The sequence below is a fragment of the Mesoplodon densirostris genome, chromosome 3 (genome assembly GCF_025265405.1).
Source record: "Mesoplodon densirostris isolate mMesDen1 chromosome 3, mMesDen1 primary haplotype, whole genome shotgun sequence".
In the NCBI taxonomy this organism is placed as follows: Eukaryota; Metazoa; Chordata; class Mammalia; order Artiodactyla; family Ziphiidae; genus Mesoplodon; species Mesoplodon densirostris.
The window spans coordinates 53,818,000-53,840,333 of NC_082663.1; the positions used below are offsets into that span (position 1 = coordinate 53,818,000).

The 22,334-nt window shown below is 39.0% G+C and overlaps 1 protein-coding gene across 6 annotated transcripts in view; it reads left to right on the top strand.

Moving 5' to 3' along the window:
• The first annotated feature begins 1,255 nt into the window (after nucleotides 1-1,255).
• ERBIN (erbb2 interacting protein) overlaps nucleotides 1,256-22,334 on the top strand; it is a 114,012-nt gene continuing 92,933 nt past the window's right edge. For 4 of the 6 annotated variants that reach the window (XM_060092969.1, XM_060092970.1, XM_060092967.1 and 1 more), the window contains exon 1: nucleotides 1,257-2,285. The gene's annotated coding sequence lies outside the window, so the exon portion shown is untranslated. Of the gene's footprint in view, nucleotides 2,286-22,334 lie in introns of all 6 variants that reach the window. The other 2 variants (XM_060092972.1, XM_060092968.1) reach the window with 2 other exon arrangements.

Here is a 22,334-nt window from a genome sequence, read left to right on the forward strand (position 1 = left end):
ATGTCTTGAATATCTTTAGAGTTATTTCAAGTGTTTATCACTTGCGGACAACTCACTTTGGTAAATAATTCTTTGATGGACTTTATCAACTCCTTCCTTTGGATGCAAGCCAAAAATCATCTGTAGGGCTTACAGCTCTTTATTCAAACTTGGTAATAAATAATTATCTTTGGAACACAGACGGAAGAACTGAAGCAGTGACTTCAGGGACACAGAGACTAATTACCTTCATTGTACACGGTTAAGTACAGCAGAGACTGGGGGCGGGGAATGGTTTCGTTATCTATTGCGTTCCTTCTCGGGGTAAAACAAGGCCGTCTTTTCTGTTGACATATTTAAAGCGGTAACTGCAAAAACTGCAATGTTATGGTTGAGGCGTTTTCTGCCATATGTGTTGATAGAATGCCTAAGCAGCTCTCTCCGCAATAAACGCAAACCCTGCCAGGCTGAGTTTCACTAGGGCCAGCGTAATTCAACGACTGCATCACCGAAACCGCCGGGGTTGGAAAGCCTACGTTGCGTTCGGAGTGTATCCAATGTTTCCTTTAACAAAGGCACTATCTTGAGGAAATTTCGCGGGCCATTTTCCCTCTCCCAGTGCCAGCTTTGTCTCCCCGTCGGTGTGAGGTCGAGACTTGGAGGAGCCCCAGCTGCGTTGCTGTCCGAGCAAGCTCGGAGCAAGGGCTGGCGTTGGAAGCTCCACCGCGCTGCCGCTGTGGTTTCTTGCAAACTGAGCGTGCCATTAGAGGAAGTTGGAGTGCTGCAGTTGAAAGAGATACCTGCAGCCTTAAAATCGGGTTGGACATGAACCCTTCGCACCGATTACTGTCGTACAAAGAAACTCAGTCGGCTGGGGTGGAGGAGGCTTGGGGACTCTCGGTCTCCCAGGCTGGGCGGGGGCAGCCGGGGTCGGCTTCATCCGAGTCCCCCACCTTGGGCAGCCGGGAAGCCGCAGGAAGGCCTCCCGGGCCTGGGCCTGAGCGGGCCTCATGCCGCGCTTCGCAAGCGAACCCCAAGCCGCCGCCGGCCCCACCCCCCGGTCCCCGGCCCACTGCCCCGGGCCCGCAGCCCCACCCCCCCGCCGACGTCCGCCCGCGCCGCCCCCGCGCGCGGTGACTGGCTCGCGCCGGCCTCCAGCCCGACTGTTGGCGGTTGGGTCGAAGCCCGCGGGAAGCCGCCCCGCCCCCGCCCCCGCCCTCGCCCCCGCCCCGCCGCGGAGCCGCCGCCGCGCGCAGCCTCTTCCCCCCTCGCCGCCGGGGCGGTGGCGCTGTTGCCGCCGCGGCCTGTGAGGCAGTAACTCCCCTCCGCCCCAGCCCCCTTCCTCCTCCTTTCTCTCCTCTCCCTCCCTCCCCTCCCCGCCCCTCGCACTCTCTCGCTCGAGTGAATGTGGCGCGGTGGCGCGGGACGCAGCCTCGGCCCCTGCCGCGGCCCCGCGAGCTCGTGAGGAGACGAAGCCGCCGCCTGCCCCCACCCCCTGCGCTTCCCGGGGGAGCCACCGCCGCCGGGGAAGAAGAACGAGGAGGGGAGCGAGGGGACGGCGGCGGGGAAACGGGAGAGGGAGAAGAGGGCTCGAGGGCGAGAAGGGAAAGCGGGGAGGGACGGACGGAAGGACGGACGACCCGACGGACGGCCCGGGGAGGGGGCCGCCATCGAGCCTGTCCGGCCCCTCGGCTCTAGCTCGGGGCGGCCGCGGCGGCGGCGCAGGCGAAGGGCGCGGCAGGCGCTATCGAGACAATAACCCCGCCGCCCGGCTCCGGGGGCGGCGGCGAGAAGGAGGTGGCGGCCTAGCGCGGCCGAGGCTCGCCCAGCGCCCCGGCGGCGTCTTCGCCCCCCGCCGGCCAGGTTCGGCCGCCGTCGGGTGTCGGGGCGCGCGGGTCGCCCGGAGTCCCAGGCTCGCAGCTGACGCCCCCTGCCCTCTCCCTCCCCGGCGTGCGTGGAGCTGGTTTTCCGGGTTCCTCTGGACCGAGTTGGATCCTGCTGCTCGCCACGGCAGGAAGTGAGTTTCGCACGGTAATTCCGGGCGGTGTCACGAGTGAAAAGTTTTTGTTTTTCGGCGGAGATCCTAGTTGGGTCTGGGGAACTCCTGCAAAACTCGAGACCAGGAAACCAGTCCGCGTCCCAGCCCCCACCAAAGCCACCTACTCTTCCTACTGCGGGAGGCCACTTCACATCCGCTCTCACCAGAGAGAGAAATTCGGCTGGATCCGAAGTGACTAATGAAGGGAAGGAAATCATGTCAGGCGAAGCCTTGAAAAAGCGGCCCTGAGACACTGCCCGACCGAAAGGTAATTTTCACAAGTGTCTGCGAGTCACAAAGCTCCCGGGCCAGGAAAGTGAGGGAACTTTAGCGTTTTTCACTTTTTCTGAAGTTCACCTAGATTCTCCCTTTCTGACTTCGAACTGGATAGTGTTTTGGGTGCTGAATAGTAGAACTGATTTTATTCCTTCTACCATCTGGACTCTGTGGTTATTTTAGAAGAGGTTGTAAGAGTGCGGTGGGTCGAAAAGTTTTCAGCAATCCGAGGAAGGAGTGCCTTTGTTCGGCACAAGGTCCAGAAGTTTTAGTTTCCCGGAACATATGCGATGTATATTTCTGATTTATTAAGTTGCTGAACCCGGCAACTTATTGTTTTGGAAGAAAGGTCACTGCGGGGAGGAATTTGCTGCTGCTGAGATGGCTGCCACATTTGTTTATACTGTTACCGATTACTTGGCTTTTGTGTTTAATTGTATATAGAGATTTTTTTAGTACCAACCTTTATGGGTATATTTCATTTGGATCTTATAAGCCAAAAACCTTTGCCATTCTTAGTCGTTTTTCTAGGTGGGTAATACATTTCTTCAATAACTTGTTCCTTTCAGACATTTAGAACTTGATAATACTTGTTGGGTTTAATTAATTGAAAGCAACTGTCGGCTAGGTTTTTCTTGTCACTGACTTAGTAGAAAGAAAAAGGAGGGAGTAAGTATTATGGACAAAGAGAGTTATAATTAAAAAACAAACGTAAACACCTGTAAGTGGTTTGGTTTGTTAGGACTTCTGTGCAGTTTAGAACAGAAGATACAGGAAGGGAAGTAAAACGCTTAAAACAATTTTCATGGTCATCATCACGTTGATTGTGATAAACAGCTGTGCTTTTTGAATAGTACAGTATTTACATTTTTGTGTTGGCCCAAGTGTTTTGGCCGGTTCTGCCACCCAGAAAGTGATGAGTATCTGCCTTGTGGGCAGGGATTAGTGAAGCAGGGGGGACATTCCACCAGTCAGTTATAGATGTAAACACTTCTGAACCAGTCGGTAGTCTGTATAGATGAAACTAGTTTTGGTCGCAGCAAACACAAACGGTTTCTTCAGTGGTGTTTTAATGTGTGTCTTTTTAAGGTTGGTTTTTACCCCAGTACTTTTGTGGTAAAGGGAGGTGAAAGATAGTACTGTGCTTTTAAATAAATATTAATTAAATATGGTATTTTGTTGGTAGGTGTGTCTTAAATATAAACTGATGTTTATTTGCCCATGCTACCTCAAGGAAAAATAGGTGGCTTTCTTTAGTTCAAAGAAGAGAAAAGGTAGGTTTTAAAGGACAGGATCAAATTATTTCACAAGTATATTTCAAAATGGGAATTTTTTAAGTCTTACTCTGTACTGTTTTGAATTTTTCCCTAGAGCTTAGTCTCTGGAACTCCTTTTAAAAATTTTTTTAATTTTTTAAATTGTTGGTAAGATTTGTGACCCATCAGGTAATTCCTGTTAGGTCAAAGTGGCTTTATCCAGAAATTTAAAGCGTATAACTAATCTACTTTATGATTTTGGGACGTATCATTAGGCAACAAAAGAGGTTATTCTTGGGCATCTGAAAGAGGGGAACAAAATAAATGGCATTGAACTTCGGTTTCCTTATATGGTTTATACTTGGCTTCAGAGCAGCAAAACCTTAATAGAGCAAGTCTTTTATAGATAATTATCACTTTGCAAAAATGTTTCTCTGCATTAGTGAATTGTACTTATAAAAAGCATTACAGCCCTCGAAAATACTTACTTAAATAAATCCCTGTTTTTAAATATAGTTCTTGATTTTTTTTTCCTTGAGGGAGCAATAGTATGTTTAAATGCAGACAACACATTTTTTAAAGTGAGATATTCACCTTTGTAGTTGCCTTTGAATCCTTTTTTTCCCCTTAACAAGGCAAAATTTACTTTTCAGTTTACTCAGAATTTTATTAGGTTAGCACTGAATTAATGTAATGAATTTTAGGTTTTATACTATTATCAAACTATAAATATTTTTCAGTCTCGTTTAAAATGTGACAGTGAAAAGAGGTTTAAAAAAGATGATAATCAGTTAAAATATTTTAAAATGGCTTCAAATTTTGGATACTGTTAACATTGTGTGGGTTTTCTTAGATTAAATTGGCAAATCTAGAGTACGTCCAAGGTGTTTGCGCAAAATGCGCTCTTAATGGCACTGTTTATTGAAGGTACTTAAAGAGTATTCCATAGTGATAAACTTAATCTTTCAACTAATTAATTCAAATATTATGTTATGAAGTCTGCCTGATGTTTGAGAACAAACTATTACAAACTTTTCATTTATAAAAAGCTTACAGATGTTCAAATATGGAAAGCAAATTTTTATTGCATGTTTTTTATTAATGAAGTGATAATTATAGTTAGAGACATTTTGCATGTATCATTGGTAAATCTCTAAAATTCAGATATTTTAGGAATATTGGTATTGAGCTCTTGGTAGTAAATGATACCTTTAAGAAACACATGAAAATTTCAGAAAATTAGGTGCATATTTGGGCATTTATTTTAAATAATTGCTTATAGATGACATGGTTTAGAGTGTAAGCTGTTTTTCGCTTAGAAATAGATCATGGCAGTGTTTACAGAGTATTTGGGATTGTGCAGATTTTAGTGATGTTGGATAGGAAAGTAATTTTTTTTTTTTTATAATTGCTGCTTACCTAAATTCTCTTTAAACAGACTTTGTTGCTTGCGTTTTTTTCCGTTGCTCATCCATTTCTCTGTCACATGTCTTGTTTTTTTTCTGGGAACACCTGTGTTATAAAGTCCTAAAGATGCCTTTCTCTTTTCCTTTCCTGATAACATATATTGTACCTGTGTTTAGCTGTTCATAATAGGTTATTCCGTTTTTTTTTTTTTTTTTTGCGGTATGCGGGCCTCTCACTGTTGTGGCCTCCCCCGTTGCGGAGCACAGGCTCCGGACGCGCAGGCTCCGGACGCGCAGGCTCAGCGGCCATGGCTCACGGGCCCAGCCGCTCCGCGGCATATGGGATCCTCCCAGACCGGGGCACGAACCCGTATCCCCTGCATCGGCAGGCGGACTCTCAACCACTTGCGCCACCAGGGAGGCCCGATTATTCCGTTTTTTAAAAAATTAATTAGTTTATTTTTTGGCTGCGGTAGGTCTTCGTTGCTGCACACGGGCTTTCTCTAGTTGCCGTGGCTTCTCTTGTTGCGGAGCACGGGCTCTAGGCGCGTGGGCTTCAGTAGTTGTGGCGCACAAGCTCAGTAGTTGTGGCTCGCGGGCTAGAGCGCAGGCTCAGTTGTGGCTCGTGGGCTTAGTTGCTGAATGGCATGTGGGATCTTCCTGGACCAGGGCTCGAACCCGTGTCCCATGCGGATTCTTTTTTTTTTTCTTTTTTTTTTTTAATTATTTTTTCTTTTTGGCTGCGTTGGGTCTTTGTTCCTGTGCGCGGGCTTTCTCTGGTTGCGGTGAGCGGGAGCTACTCTTCATTGCGGTGCGCGGGCTTCTCATTGCAGTGGCTTCTCTTGTTGAGGAGCTTAGGCTCTAGGCGCACGGGCTCAGTAGTTGTGGCGCATGGGCTTGGTTGCTCCGCGGCATGTGGGATCTTCCCGGGCCAGGGCTCGAACCTGTGTCCCCTACATTGGCAGGTGGATTCTTAACTACTGCGTCACCAGAGAAGTCCCGATTATTCAGTTTTTAAATGCACACTGTTTGCCATGAAAAATGTGTATGTGGATTATGCTCTGTAATATCTACTTTTGAATTGTCTAAGGAAATAAGCTCAGCACTTCTGCCTTCTACTTTTCTCTGATTTACTCCCTATTATTTTTTGTTTATTTCTTGGTGCCTATCATCACTTGAAATGTACTACATTTTTCAGATTTAACTTTTTCTGTCTTTATAAAAAAAGAAATCTAGCTGTTATTCAGCTTTCTCTTCTAATTCCTTTATCTTCCTATTTTTATAGTTAGCTTCATTTCCTTCCCCTATTTTCTCCATGTTCAGTTCTTGTTTTTTAATTATATTTTGCCCTTCTCCTCTTTTTGAACTTTACTAGTCTATGCTTATCACTTAAAAAGTTGTTTAAAACATGAGTAGAAAATATTTATTTGCTCAGCTCCATTGAACTCTGAATATGCCTTTTCATTCCAACTCAGTTTAAATGTCAGTATTAACCCAATACTCATCAGTGTATTTGTTTTTATTTATGTTTTGTTTCCTCAATTCTTTTTTTCTCTTTAATATCACCAGATTTACCTCTGTTAAGGTAATATCATGGTGTTATGTATTCTTATATTAATTAACCCTCACCCCAATACCTTCTTGCTTTATTATGCTTTCGGCCTCTTAAAACACACAAGCTTATATCTCTATACCTCCCTTCTCTATTTGTTCCTTTCCTTCCTGTCCTACCTCTCAAATTAGGTGTCTTCTCTGTCAATGTCCCTAAATTTTTGAAATTGCCTTCTTTTGTCTGTTTTTATGAAATAAGCAGAGTGGAATTCTATCACTCACTTTATTCTTCTCACTTCAAATTTCGTTCCAGGTACCACTGGATTAAGGCCACGCCAGGCTTTCTAATTGATAGTATATGAGACAATAGGAAAGAATATCTAAAAATTAAGTTAATAAAAGAAGATTCTACTTATCTGCAGGTTATTTATCTACCTATGACTTTAGGTATATAGAGTGTAGTAGAAGAACTAGAAAATAATAAAAGAGACATTTAAGTAATCAAAATAGATGTAATAAAATCTGGGGACTTCATTCATAGGGACATCCTTATTCAGAGCCCTTTTTTTTTTCTTTTTTTGCGGTTCGAGGGCCTCTCACTGCCGCGGCCTCTCCCGTTGCGGAGCACAGGCTCCGGACGCGCAGGCTCAGCGGCCATGGCTCACGGGCCTAGCCGCTCCGCGGCATGTGGGATCTTCCCGGACTGGGGCACGAACCCGTGTCCCCTGCATCGGCAGGCGGACTCTCAACCACTGTGCCACTAGGGAAGCCCATCCATTTGTTTTTTATTATACTGAGCTGTTTCCTGCCTTTTTGATGTACTAGAAGAGGTGAAAAAGCACACTGACAGCATCATGAAGCTAGGGCCTATGATATTGGGTGGGCCAAAAAGTTCATTCAGGTTTTTTCATAAGATGTTGCAGAAAAACCCAAACAAACTTCTTGGCCAACCCAATACAATGAGGGAATAGAAGAGTGGAAAAGAAGACTGAGTAACTTAGAAAACAGAGTAGTCTCACAACACGGGAAGTATAGCCCATATTTTGTAATAAGTGTAAATGGAAAGTAACCTTTAAAAATTGTATACAAGTAAAAAATTAAAAAAAATAGAGTAGTCTCAGACAACTTGCTTTGCGGATGAGTGCCTTATACATTTTATTTGTCCTTAGGAGGATTCACTCTATTATAGCATAGTATAATTACAAGTAATAGTCACTAACCCTAAGGCAGCTGTTCTCAAACTTTTTGGTCTTAGGATCCCTTTACTCTCTTAAAATTTACTAAGAACCCCACAGAGCTTTGGTTTATGTGGGTTATATTTATTATATTTCCTGCATTACAAATTTTTAAAAATTAATTAAAAATAATAAACCATTGCCTGTTAGTGTAATCCTCTTTTAATAAAAATATTTAAAAAAAATTAAATTAGGTTTTTTTAAAAATCCTGTTTTCCAAAACAAATCTTTAGCAGAGTGGCATTGTTATATGTATTTGGAAGTCTCTTGTGTTTGGTTGAATAGAAAACAGCTTGATTCTCATATCTGCTTCTGTATTCAATCTTGCAATATATTGTGTTGGTTGAAGTATATGAAGAAGTCCTGTATTATACAGACACATGGTTGGAAAAGGAAGAGGTATTTTAGCTAACATTTGACAAGTGGTAGTTTTTTAAAGGAGAGCTGCAGTGTTGAATCTGAAACCGTATCACTGAATTTTCCATTTCTTGTTATCTGATAATCCGTGGTGTATCTTGCACTTTAAATGAATCTTTCACCTGTTTATGATTTCGTAACACCGTGTATTGGTTGTTTGGGAAATACAGGTTCATTGAGTTACACGTTTTTTCCCCAAAGTTGACACATTTCATTATGCAGTAACAAAACCAAAAAAGTTGTTAATGTCACCAGTAATCTCATCAGAAGTCCTTAATACGAAGCTGTAAAGCTCAGGGTCGCAGATATAAGTTTTCCACAATTCTAAATTTTCACTTGGAAGCTCGAATATTAATCATTGGTAATAAATACTGTCAGTGTTTTTCCCTTGAAGTTACAGGCTTACTCGGTTTATTTTTGAGAAAATGTCTGCCAAATTCCTAAGTCTATATAACCCTAATTTCTCATTCTCTTTAAGGTCAAAATGTTGTTCCATTAAAAAAAGGCTAATTGAGTTCACAACTCAAAAGTAATTTACACAAGTGCTCTTCCTCACGATTGCTATTTCTCCACATAGAATATGAAGAAGACATGTATCGAAGAGTTGAGACTTAATAAAATTATTATTTTGGGAGGGGGATTCTCTGGCGGTCCAGTGGTTAGGACTCACTGCAGAGGGCTGGGGTTCGATCCCTGGTCAAGGAACTAGGATCGTGCAAGTCACGCGGCATGGCCAAATTAAAAAAAAAAAATTTTGTTTATTGCTTCATTAAAGATATACTTGGGCTTCCCTGGTGGTGCAGTGGTTGAGAGTCCGCCTGCCGTTGCAAGGGACACGGGTTCGTGCCCCGGTCCGGGAAGATCCCACATGCCGCAGAGCGGCTGGGCCCGTGAGCCATGGCCGCTGAGCCTGCGCGTCCGGAGCCTGTGCTCCGCAATGGGAGAGGCCACAACAGTGAGAGGCCCGCGTACCGCAAAAAAAAAAAAAAAAGATATACTTAAGTGAAAGTGTCATTTGAAAAGAAATCTAGGAATATGTAATGGTGCTAGTCGAGCTTGATGTCACTGTGTTTGTGCTAAGGTGCTAGCCATTTTACCCACCGTTGCTGTCAGTGTAGAGGGAAAGGGCAAATGATGTTTTCATATTACGATGAAAATAGTATTGACCTTGAAAAGTCCTTGGAAGTCTCCCAGGACTTCCGAGCCCATTGACCACACTTTGAGAACTTAGGTGGATGTTGGGATTTGTGGAGCTTTTGTTACTTGCTTTGATTTTTTTTTTTTTTTTTTTTTCTTTCTGGGAGAATCCTGAGGCTTGATTGTTTAGCTCATTAATTTGGTCTTCAGTTCTTTTCAATTATTTCATTACTTTTTTGGGAAGGAAAATAGAATTTCTCAGAACTCTTGCTTTGCATTTTCATAGGAGTTGATTTTTACTTTTTGGTTGTATTTTTGGTCCACGCATAAGCTCTTGAATCTCTGAGATATATATTACTTTTACATTGACTTCTGTTTGCTCGGTTAACAATATAGGAAGTTTGTTCTTGTGCTTGGTATATCCATCATGCTTTTGTTTTTTCCTCAAATGTTAGATTTTTCATTGTAAAGTTTTATATGATGGTCCAGACTATACCGTATTGGTCATTTAAGTGTATTTCCCCAGCCCAAGTGAATCCCAGTTTTTCTGTCTTTGGTATATTTAGCTAATGGGTTTCTCCTTAGGGTAGCTTGTCCTCTTACACATATTTCTTGTCCCTCAGGAGATAATATTCCCCTATTTCACAGTTATACTGTCCAAATGTCAGATCTCCCACAGTATTGAGAGCTGTGCTGGAGGCCTTAGCCATGCAGCTGTTCTACTGTGGTTTTATTACCTGGCTGACTGCCCGGGACACACACTTCTTCCAATGCTTCTTGCTAAGAAAACTTATCCTTTTTGGAGATCCCACTTTATACTTGTCTTGTGTATCTGGTTCTTCAGATGTGTTTTGTTGTCATCCACCCTCTCCACCCACCCACCCCCCCGCCCCAATCCACTTTTTATTCTCTACAAATTCTTTTCTGTTCTTATCTGTAGATGTACCCCTCCTAGGTTTTTTAGTGTCACTATAGTTTTTTTTTTTGAAAATTTTTTTCATATTTTAAAGTTTGGAACAATGACAGATACACAGGAAAGTTAGTAGCATAGTGCAAAGAATTGTTTTTGTTCCTGAACCATTTGAGAGTAAGCTGTCCACCTCTGATGCCTCATCACCCCCAAATACTTGTTTATTTCCTACAAACAAGGGCATTCTCCTACATAATAACATCATAACTATTAAATTAGGAAGTTAACAAGAATACATTACTAACATCTGAATCTGACAAATCGTCCCAATGTCTTTTAGATTAAAAGTAGCTTATAATCATGTATATTGCATTTAGTCGTCATGTCTCTTTAGTCTTCTTTAATCTGGAACAGTTTTTATCTTTACTTTCAGGGGACTGACTTGATACTTTGAAGATTATATATAGCTCTAGCTATTTTGTAGAATAACCCTTAATTTGCATTTCTCTGACATTTTAATTAGATTTTGATTAGATATGCATTATTAGACCTTTGGCAGGATTATCATGGTGTTGCATTCTTCTCCTGTATCTTATCAGGTGCCAGGCAATTTCAGTTGTCCCATTATTGATAGGAATTGGTTATGTGATTAAGGTTGTAAGTGCCAGACATCACCTATGTCAAAGTACTCCTTTCTTATTTGTAATTAATATTTTTGGGCTAGGTGTTGAAACTATGTAAATATTTTGTTCCTCATCAGATTTTTAATGTATTCCTTTATTTACATCTCTGTCTATTCATGATTACCTATTATATTCACTGAGTTATAATCTACTATCATTTATTTTGGTACTCAAATTGTTGTTGATTAGGCTAGTGGGAACCCCTTCCATCTGGTTTATTTTCTTTTTGACATACCTCTTCCTTCTTTGAGCACTTTTTTGTATTTAGCACAATATGCCGTTCCAGACTTACCTTCAAACTTGCCCCAGTTATTTTTAGTGGAAAATGGTACTTAGAAGCCAAGATTGGGGCACTTCTTGTGCTCATTGCTCTTGGGGTGTTGCTGCACCTGGCCTTCTTAGTATATAGAGGTAGGGGATATTTTTATGTGCGCACACGTACACATTCACATTTACATCTATATTTCTATAAATATAAAATGATTTCGCAGTGGTACTTCTGGTTCTAATCCGGCACCACAGAGTTCAGTCTAGTGTTTTCCCTTTCCATATTTGTAACTTTTTTCTGATAGTGAGAACTAGTTTTGTTTCTGTACTTTTTTTTTTTTTTGGTGAGGGAGATGAGTTAAACATTTGATCAGACATTTTCAGCCAGAAGTCCCTGTAGTCCAATTAATTTTTGACGTATTTCTAAAGGGATAAAATTCTAAAATGTAGGTAAAATATACTTAGGTGAAATATTTCATTCCTTAGTAATTCCAGGTTACTATATGAAAGGTGGATGGAATGAATCAGTACGTTTATGGTCTATGTTGGATAGGTTCCTTGTGGAGATAATGTTGGGGCTCTATTTTAGTATGAATGCAGTGATTTTGGTGCAATTGTATTTTTCCATATGAAGGTTTTATTTATATAATTCCAAAGTTTGGAGTGTGTATCTTACTTTCTTGATAATTGTGTCCTTGGAATTTCAAACCTTAGACCAATTCTAGAATGCTATGGGCTGGGGTGGGAGAAAGTTTTGTCATTTGTATTAGGGCCAACACAAGAAACCTGTAATCTAAAAATGAATCTCCTTGCCGAGGCTATCACCCAGTCTAGAATAAGTTGGTTTGACTTCCCCCATCCCTGGAGATTTTGGAAATGACTTTAGAGGCATATTGGGATATCTTTTTGTGGCTAGAATAGATTTATTCTCAGTCTTTTAGGAAAAGATAAGGATCCTGGTGGCAACAAATGGATTCTTTGGGTGCCCTGTTAATCTCTGGGGGCTTGAAAAGATTTAGCTAATTGTCCTGGGGCTAGCTGAAGAATATCAGAGACTGTGTATAGTAGATGCAGTTCGATGGGTCAGAGATACCTGATAGCAACATAATGTCCCGTATGCTCTTTCTTTTGAAAATTGTTCCCAAGCTAGAAACCCTGAGAGTCTATCTTCTTTATCTTTTTTGAACTTGGTTATTGAAATCAGTACCATTTCTATCAATTCTGTCTTTCAGGTATCTATAGAGTGACATACTTTAGGGTAGGCTTGGAGGGCTGGACAAGGTACAAGCACTGAGAGGCTTTTGTTAGGCAAAGGGCTAAAACAATTACCTTAATTTTTTTTTTTTTTTACTCATTGTACAAATTCAAATACAGAAATTTATAATATAGAAGATGAAAATTCTCTATAATTCCACTTCCCAGAGATCCTCAGTGTGTTTTTTATTCTTCTGAAGACTTCTGTGTGTATTCCAACATGTAAGTGTATATGTGTGTACATGTGTAAGTAACTTTAAATAAAAATGGAAGATATATTTCATTTATATTTAAGGGGATATAGTAGGTATGTATATGTGTTAATTAGCATTAGAATTGGTTCTAGGTTGTTATACATGTTGATGAAAAATTAATCAGTCCATCTAAGAATTGGAAAATTATATATGAGCCAAATTTGAGGATTATAACCTGGGAAGAGCGTCTCAGAAAGCTCTGAGAACTATTCCACCTATTAGAAGTCAACACATAGTATATAAGTTTTTTTTTGAGACAGAGGGCTGTACAATAAATTATTGACAGTTTACATAATCCAGATTTAAGTGCCATTGTGGTGGGTCATGTGACCCTTTACAAGATCAAGAAGGAATGGTAGGTATCCTTTGAGTTGTCGTGTTGATGCTGGCAGAATGTTGCTGTTTATGGTTGAGCAGGTATTCCTGCTGATGGGGGAGGTTTGGTCAATGCATAATGTGGATACACAATGCACACTGTGAGGAGAGGGCAGAGAAAAATTTTACGTTTAAATTTCTCTTGTCTTGCCATAAATATGAATTTTGTTTTATATACATCACAGTGTTTTACAGAATATAGGTTTATTCTTGTATTCTTTGCATGTAAATTTTTACACTTGTATGAATTTTTTCTGGTGGATAAATACCTGAAGTGCATTTGCTATGTGTGTAGTTGAAATTGATAGAATCAAATTCCCTCTGAAGAGTTTGTATCCATTTATACTTCCACCAATTATATATGAGAGTACCTCTTTAAGAGCATTCTTGAACAAACTGGATATTAGCTAAAGTACTTGTGCAAATCTGAGATAGGCAGCATAGTATAGTATATATATAACATAGGCTTTGGAGTCAGATTGCAACTTACTAACTGAGATGTTGGCAAGTTAACTGTAAAAATTCTTTTAGGAATATTACGTATTTGTATGCCTTTTGTGTTCTACATGGATTTAGTTGACTTGTTACTTACATGCTTTGGTTATGGTGTTTGCCATTTAGAAGTTTAAATTTTAATGTAGTCATTTGTCAGTCTGTGCATTTTTGGGTTTAAGGGTATTCTTAGAAAGGATTAATGCCAAGATTATAAAAATAATAACCTAAGTTTTCTTACTTCGGCTTAAGGAGTGAAATAATTATCTAGATTGATTCTCTCCAAATTTCTAACCAGTTGTTGTAACACCATTTGTTGAATAAATCACCTTTTTTACTTCTAAAATTCTATCTTTATCAATAGAAAATTCCCAAATATACTTAATCTGTATGAAAGTCTTCTTTTTTATTTATTGTGTTTTTGTTATAATACTATGCTATCTTCATTTTTCCCCCTCTCCTCATTATAGTATGCTTAATATCTGGAAGTGTCAGTTTATTACTCTACTTCTGAAAAAATTTTCCAGGTGAACTTGAATCATTAAGTTCTAAAAATACTTCTTGTTGGTATGTTGATTGAGAGTGCTTGAATTTATAGATAGTTTAAGAAGTAATTGATACCTTTACAATAGCATATCTCTTTCTAGGAAAGTAAATTTTCCATTTATTTAATGCTTTATGCCCTTCAGTGGATTTTATGATGTTCTTCTTGTCATATCCATGTTTCTTATTAGTATGCATATTTTTTGTTATTGTTAAGAATTATGTATATTTTTTCATTAAGCTTATTTCCAAAAAACTTAATGGAGGGAAGGTGAGAGCTGCTGCTGTTATGAATGGGGCTATTTCTTTCATTGTATTCTTATCTGGATACTTAAATGGAGGGAGGAGATTGATTTTTCATATTTATTACCTACTGCATTCTACTGAGGACTTTTTAAAAATTGCTAATAGATTTTTAGATGGTGTGGTATATCTTCTAGGTACATAATTATAGATGAACGAGTAATAGCACCTTTGTGAAAATTGAATTATAAATATATTAAATTGTATAGTCTCATGTACTATAACTTAATATGCATCCTGACAAGTACTTAGTAACCTATTTTTTTAACTGTAAAATTCTTCCCTCATATCCTTTTTCTTTTAATACAGCAGGTTCTTATTAGTTATCTGTTTTATACATATTAGTGTATATATGTCAATCCCAATCTCCCAATTCATCCCACCATCACCACCCCCTTCCTGCTTCCCCCCTTGGTGTCCATACATTTGTTCTCTACATCTGTGTCTCTATTTCTGCCTTGAAAACCAGTTCATCTGTACCATTTTTCTAGATTGTACATATATGCGTTAATATACAATATTTGTTTTTCTCTTTCTGATTTACTTCACTCTGTGTGACAGTCTCTAGGTCCATCCACATCTCTACAAATGACCCAATTTCTTTCCTTTTTATGGCTGAGTAATATTCCATTGTATGTATATGTACTGCATCCTCTTTATCCATTCATCTATCGATGGGCATTTAGGTTGCTTCCATGACCTGACTGTTGTAAATAGTGCTGCAGTGAACATTAGGGTGCATGTGTCTTTTTGAATTATGGTTTTCTCTGGGTATATGCCCAGTAGTGGGATTGCTGGGTCATATGGTAATTCTATTTTTAGTTTTTTAAGGAACCTCCATACTGTTCTCCATAGTGGCTGTATCAATTTACATTCCCACAAGCAGTGCAAGAGGGTTCCCTTTTCTCCACACCCTCTCCAGCATTTGTTGTTTGTAGATTTTCTGATGATGGCCATTCTGACTCGTGTGAGGTGATACCTCACTGTCGTTTTGATTTGCATTTCTCTGATGATTAGTGATGTTGAGCAGCTTTTCATGTGCCTCTTGGCCATCTGTATGTCTTCTTTGGAGAAATGTCTGTTTCCTCATTTCCTTTCGTTCCTTGAGATCATCCTCCAACATTAGGATAGCAGTCTGATTAATTTAGTCTTTAACGAGGGGATTTTTATTGTTGCCCAGGAGTTTCCATTTAATCATACCACACTTTCTTTCTCTAGCATTGTCTGGCTGGGGGAATTGGAAAGGGAACAAGAAAACTTGCTAAATTCTGGGGTTGATTTAAGTAGAAGTTGGTTCCTTCTATAACTATTCTGCCCCATAACTGCCTCTCGAAGGTGACTTCAGTGGTATGAGAATGGCTTCTTGAACCTTGTTCCTTTACTGCTTTTTGATTTATTTCTGAGAAAAATACTACTACTTACAAACATTTTCCTTCAACTCTTAGTATTTAGTGTGAGGCACAGTAGTAGTATGTATATCTTTTTCTTTAATTAATTAATTAATTTATATTTATTTTTGGCTGTGATGGGTCTTCGTTTCTGTGCGAGGGCTTTCTCTAGTTGAGGCAAGCGGGGGCCACTCTTCATCGCAGTGCGCGGGCCTTTCACTGTTGTGGCCTCTCTTATTGCGGGGCACAGGCTCCAGATGCGCAGGCTCAGTAGTTGTGGCTCACGGGCCTAGTTGCTCCGCGGCATGTGGGATCTTCCCAGACCAGGGCTCGAACCCATGTCCCCTGTATTGGCAGGCAGATTCTCAACCACTGCGCCACCAGGGAAGCCCCGTATGTATATCTTTTAATGATAGTTATTTTGGTCCTTTATTTGATCATAATAGTAAACTCTTCTACCTATGTAGTTTATACACATAGTAAATGTTTCCCAAGAGATCTTTGCCACTGCTTACACCCTAGAGTTTATTTTTGTCAATTTACATGTTTCACTGACCTTGATCTTATCCTTCCTTTTAATATATTTAATAGATAATTTGGTGTAAATGAAAGACGTTCCCCAGAATGCTGATATTTTCCTCATATTCAGTGGATTTTATCACTGAAAGCGACTTAGAAACAGTCTAGTCTAAGTAACCACTCTTTTCAATTAACAGAAGGGGAAGCTTTTGGCCCAGAGGGAGAGGTGAAATCCTAGAGGTCATTTAGTTTATTAGTGACATAAGTGAGATTCAAAAAATAAATCCAGGGAGTTCCCTGGTGGTCCAGTGGTTAAGACTTGGTGCTTTTACTGCCATGGCCCTGGGTTTGATCCCTGGTCGAGGAACCAGTATCCCACAAGCTGCGTGGCATGGCCAAAAAAAAAAAAAAAATCTAGGTTTCCTGACTCTGTGGCTTTTTTTCCCCTTATACCAGAATTTTACTTGGTATGTTCTGAAGCAGATAGTTTCTGTAGAATAGCACTATTTTTTTTAAAATTTGCTAAATGTTTATTTTGTGCCTCCTTTCAATTTTCATCTTCCCTACCCCTCCCCCAGCTTTATTGAGATACAGTTGGCATGTAACATTGTGTAAGTTTAAGGTGTATAATGGGTTGATTTGATACACATGTATTGCCATATGATTACTACCTTTGGGGTAGCTAACACTTCCATCACCTCACATACTCACCTTTTCCTTTTTGTGGTGAGAGCATTTAAGATCTACTCTCTTAGCAACTTTCAAGTATATAATACTTGTTAACTATAGTCAATCATAATGCTGTGCATTAGATCCCTAAAACTAAATCCTTCTTTCCTTTGTTTCTCGTCACCCCCCTCCCCAGAACTATACTTCTAACGGCAGCTAGAACAGCACTATTTTCCAAATATTTTTAATAGGTGTTATAGAAAAAAGTTTTGGGTTCATGTAAGTGAGGACACCTTGAGTTAATACACCTTTTCTTTTTCCTTTGGCACATGCTAGTTTGTCATAGATGATTGTTTTTAATTTTAGAAATAACTGGAATACAGCTCAGTTTACAAAAAAAAAAAGCATCAATATTTGAGCCAAGAAGTTTCATAGAAAGAGTTATACTAAAGCAGCATGCAATTTGTAATCTCACATTTTAAAAAATATACTTTTTTTTTTTTGCCTCTTTCTACTCATCCATCCAGCCCAGCCCAAGTACCATTGTTTCCACTGAAGCTTCCCGAAATATTTGAGAAGTTTTCCCTTCTTTGGATTTATAACTTAAATTTTTTTAGATTATGTTAAAGTTCACATAACAAACTTTACTGTCTTAACCATTTTTACCAAGTGTACAGTTTAGTGGTATTAAGTACATATTGTTGTGCATCAATCACCACCATCCATCTCCAGAACTCTTTTCATCTTGCAAAATTTCAATTCTGCGCATTAAACAATAACTCCCTGTTCCATTCCTCTTCCTCCCAGCTGCTGGCAGCCACCATTCTACTTAATTTTCTCTCTGATTTTCACTACTTTAAGTGCCTCATAAAAATAGAATTGTATAATATTTGTCCTTTTGCTTCCAGCATATTTCACTTAGCATAATGTCCTCAAAGTTCATTTGTGTTGTAGCATATGTCAGGATTTCCTTTTTAAGGCTGAATATTCCTTTGTATGTACCACATTTTGCTTCACTATTCATCTGTCATGGACACTTGGGTTGCTTCCATGTTTTAGCTATTGTGAATAATGCTGCCATAAATATGGGTGTACAGATACTACTCTTCTAGACCCTGCTTTCAGTTCTTTTGGGTATATATGCAGAAATGGAATTGCTGGAACATATGATAATTTCATTTTTAGTTTTTTGATGAACTGCCATATTGTTTTCCACAGTTACCTGTACTATTTTATTTTACATTTCCACCAACAGAGCACAAGTGATCTAATGAGAGGTGTAATTTCAGTACATCCTTGCCAACACTCCCTTTCTGTTTTGTTTTTTGGATAGTAGCTATCCTGATGCGTGTGAAGGTGGTATCTCATCATTTTGATTTACATTTCTTAATGACGAGTGATTTTGAACATCTTTTTTTATGCTTGTTTATATGTTTTCTTTGGAGAGATGTCTTTGCCCATTTTTTAATCTGGTTGTTCTGTTGTTGTTGAGCTTTAGGAGTTCTCTGTATTCTGGATGTTAATCCCTTACCCAGATATATGATTTGCAAATATTTTCTCCCATTTTGTGGGTTACCTTTTTCTCTGTTGATAGTGGCTTAAGGTACAAATTTTTTTTTTTTTTTTTCCAGTACGCGGGCCTCTCACTGTTGTGGCCTCTCCCGTTGCGGAGCACAGGCTCCGGACGCGCAGGCTCAGTGGCCATGGCTCACGAGCGCAGCCGCTCTGCGGCATGTGGGATCCTCCCGGACCGGGGCACAAACCCGTGTCCCCTGCATTGGCAGGCGGACTCTCAACCACTGCGCCACCAGGGAAGCCCCCACAAAATTTTTTTAATGTTGATGAAATCCAGTTGTCTAATTTTTCTTTTGTTGCCTCTGCTTTTGGTGTCATAGCCAGGAACTCACTGCCAAATCCAGTGTCGTGAAGTTTTTCCCTATGTTTTCTTCTAAGAGTTTAGTTTGGATTGTAACTTTTAAAAAGTGCTTAGCTATTTAATTTAAAACTTAAATATATAAACTCTTGTAATTATTTTTGGATATTTTGGTTAGCTTAACTAAATTTTTTCTTTTTTAAATAAAAGTAAAAATGCTAGCATTTTTCTCTCTTCCCCTAGTTTATTAATGTTGCATTTCGGGCTTCTCTTTGGAGCTAAGCCTTTTATTTTGAGATAATTGTAGATTCACATGCAGTTTTAAGAAATAATATAGTGAGATTTTTCCCCTTGAGGCAACATCTTGAAGAATTATAGTACGGTATCACAACCAGGATATTGAAATTGATAGCCAGGATACAAAATAGTTCCATCATCACAAGAATCCCTGTTGTTGCCCTTTTATTACTACAATAACATCTCCTTCCCATACTTCCCTCCCTCCCTTTTTGTCTTTTCAAAACTGTATAAATGGAGTCATATAGTGTATAACTTTTGGGATTGGCTAATTGCCTAATTCCCTGGAAATTCATCAGAGTTGTTGCTTATATTAATAGCTCATTGACTTTTATTGCTGAGTGATATTCCACAGTATGGATGTACTACCAGTTTGTTTAACTATTTCATGTTGAAGGACATCTAGGTTGTTTCCAGTTTTGGGCTATGAACATTCATGTACGGGTTTTTCTGTGGAGGTAAGTTCTCATTTTTCTGGGATAAATGTCTGAGTGTAATGCTGTGTTGTGTAGTTTAATTTTATAAGAAGCTGTCAGAGTGCTTTCCAGAGTGGCCGTACTAGTTTGCATTATTCTCACCAGCAGTGTATGAAAGATCCAGTTTTTCCACATCCTTGCCAGTATTTCTTGCCAGTATTTGATGGTGTTACTATTTCTTACTTTCTTACTACTTTTTATTTTAGCTGTTCTTTTTGGTACATAGTGGTATCTCATCATATTTTAATTTTCATTTCCCTGATGGTTAATGATGGTGAATATCCTTTATATGATTATTCACCATCTGTATATCTCTTCAGTGCAATCAATGTCTGTTCTTGTTTTTCGTCCACTTTCTAGTTATATATATGTATGTTTTTTTACAATTGCATTTTGAGAGTTCTTTATATATTCTAGATACTGATCCTTTCTTGATATGCGGTTTGCAGATTTTTTTTAACAGGGTCTTTTGCAGAGCAAAAGTTTTTAGTTTCATGAGGTCCAATTTATCACTCTTTATGGTTGGTGCTTAATACTCTTTGCCTATCCCTGTATTCTGAAAATTTTCTGTGTGTTCTTCTGAAAGTTCTATCATTTTACATTTAAATCTGTAATCCATTTTGAGTTAGTTCTTGTATAAGGTGTGAGATTTAGGTCAAGGATATCTTTTTGGCCTCTGGGTATCCAGCTGCTCCAGCACCATTTCTTGAAAAGGCTGTATTCTTCCTCTATTGAATTGCTTTGCATCTTTGTTGAAAATCAATTGGGAATATTTGTGTGTGTAGACATTTTTTTTAACATAAGGAGAGATTCAAAATAGAAAATAAAAATTACATGCAGTTCCACCTCTGAGATAATTACTATTATATTTTTTTGTGTTTCTAGTTTTTTCTTAAGCCTGTGTATATATAATAAGATTACTTTTTGTTTTAAAAAAATTGTTCTTAACTTTGTCCTCTTTTTATTATGAGCAGTTTTCCATTTCTGCATAAAAAGACAGCATTTTAATGGTTTTGTAATTTTATGTAGCTCTGCTGTAGTTTATTATTGATGGGATTTTATAGTGTTTCCATCTGTTATTTTCATAGCATAGTACTTAACACATAATGAATAGATTCTCAGCATATACTTGACAAATTAATTTAGGCCTACTCATCATACCTTAAAAAGACGAAACAGGGCTTCCCTGGTGGCGCAGTGGTTGAGAGTCCGCCTGCCGATGCAGGGGACACGGGTTCGTGCCCCGGTCCGGGAAGATCCCACATGCTGCGGAGTGGCTAGACCCGTGAGCCGTGGCTGCTGAGCCTGCGCGTCTGGAGCCTGTTAAAAGAAAAAAAAAAAAAAAAGACGAAACAAACTTCTACTTTTAATCTACTATCTTCTGCCGTGCATTGGCGTATATACTAGTATTAGGCACTTTCTTCAGAGTAGAGTGTTTAGTTCTTTGAATTGTATACAAGGTGAAGAGGTTCCAGTGTATCAGTTTATGGAGTACAGTTTTTTCCTGCACTACAGTGTCTCACCTATATAGTCTGTTTACCATGTAGGAGCAAGGATTTGAGGTAGATTTTTGGAGGATAATATAGAATCTAGATTCTATTCTCTTCTAGCTTAGAAGTTAGATATAACAACAGCATTTAAGCACCTACCTTGGGCTAAGAACTGTTCTAGACTCAAGTGAGGACAAAGAATAAATATTTGAGGTCCTACTTTCCTAGTCTATAAGTAGCCCTACCTTTATTCTGATAAACGAATAAGCTGAGACACATAGGCATTCTTTTGCCAGGATCTGTTGTGCCATTCAGCCTCTATAGTTATGCAGTTAGCTTTCTGTGTAACTTTCTAGCACTTTGGGGGTCTGTTTGGAGATATTTTCAAATGATAATTCAAGGGCAGCCTTAACAGTTTTTCTTTTATTTTTTTCACCATATGATAGAGTTATTTATTAAGATCCCTGTGTGTTCAGTTTGACTTTTTTTAAAAAAACTATTTCTTCTTAAAAATAAGATTCGAGGTGACTTTTAATAGGATGTGAATACTAGTTAATAGAAATACAAAATCAGATCCAAGGAAAAGAGTGAGGAAATATATAATGTTAAAGTAATTTAGCTATGATAGAACATCAGATTTAGCTAAGCTTCCTGGGAGCCAAGGTTCTCATTACCCTGAATAAAGAAATACATATCAAGTTCTCCAAAGGATTCAAAGATTTTCCTTGCATTAATTTCTAAATGATTTCTAAAATGTAAATTCCCTTATGTAAGAGCTGTTGAGTAATGAATGGACAGTATTGTTGACAATAATTTAACAACACATATCCATGGCTCTCAGGCTCTTTTTTAATATATATGTATTTTAATAAAAATAGGATGATATAATATACAAAAAACTCAGCAAAGATGGATCATACATGAGGGTAGGCTACTGAGTTTCAAAATATTATATATATTCATATATATCACACATATATGTATACACACACACACATATATATATATATATATATATATTTTTTTTTTTTTTTGGTACTCTGACTTGATCTAAGGGTAAAATAGACATGGATGGAGATAGTATTTTTTATACTCCTCTAACCATCACTGTTCTAATTTGGAGTTTATCTAGCCGAGTAGCAGACAGTTTCAGGATTTTGCTTTCTAATGAAAGAATGGCATATCAGAATTCTGTTTTGCTTATTGATGCTCTGGAAATTAGTTGAGAGAATGGTATGTTTATTGT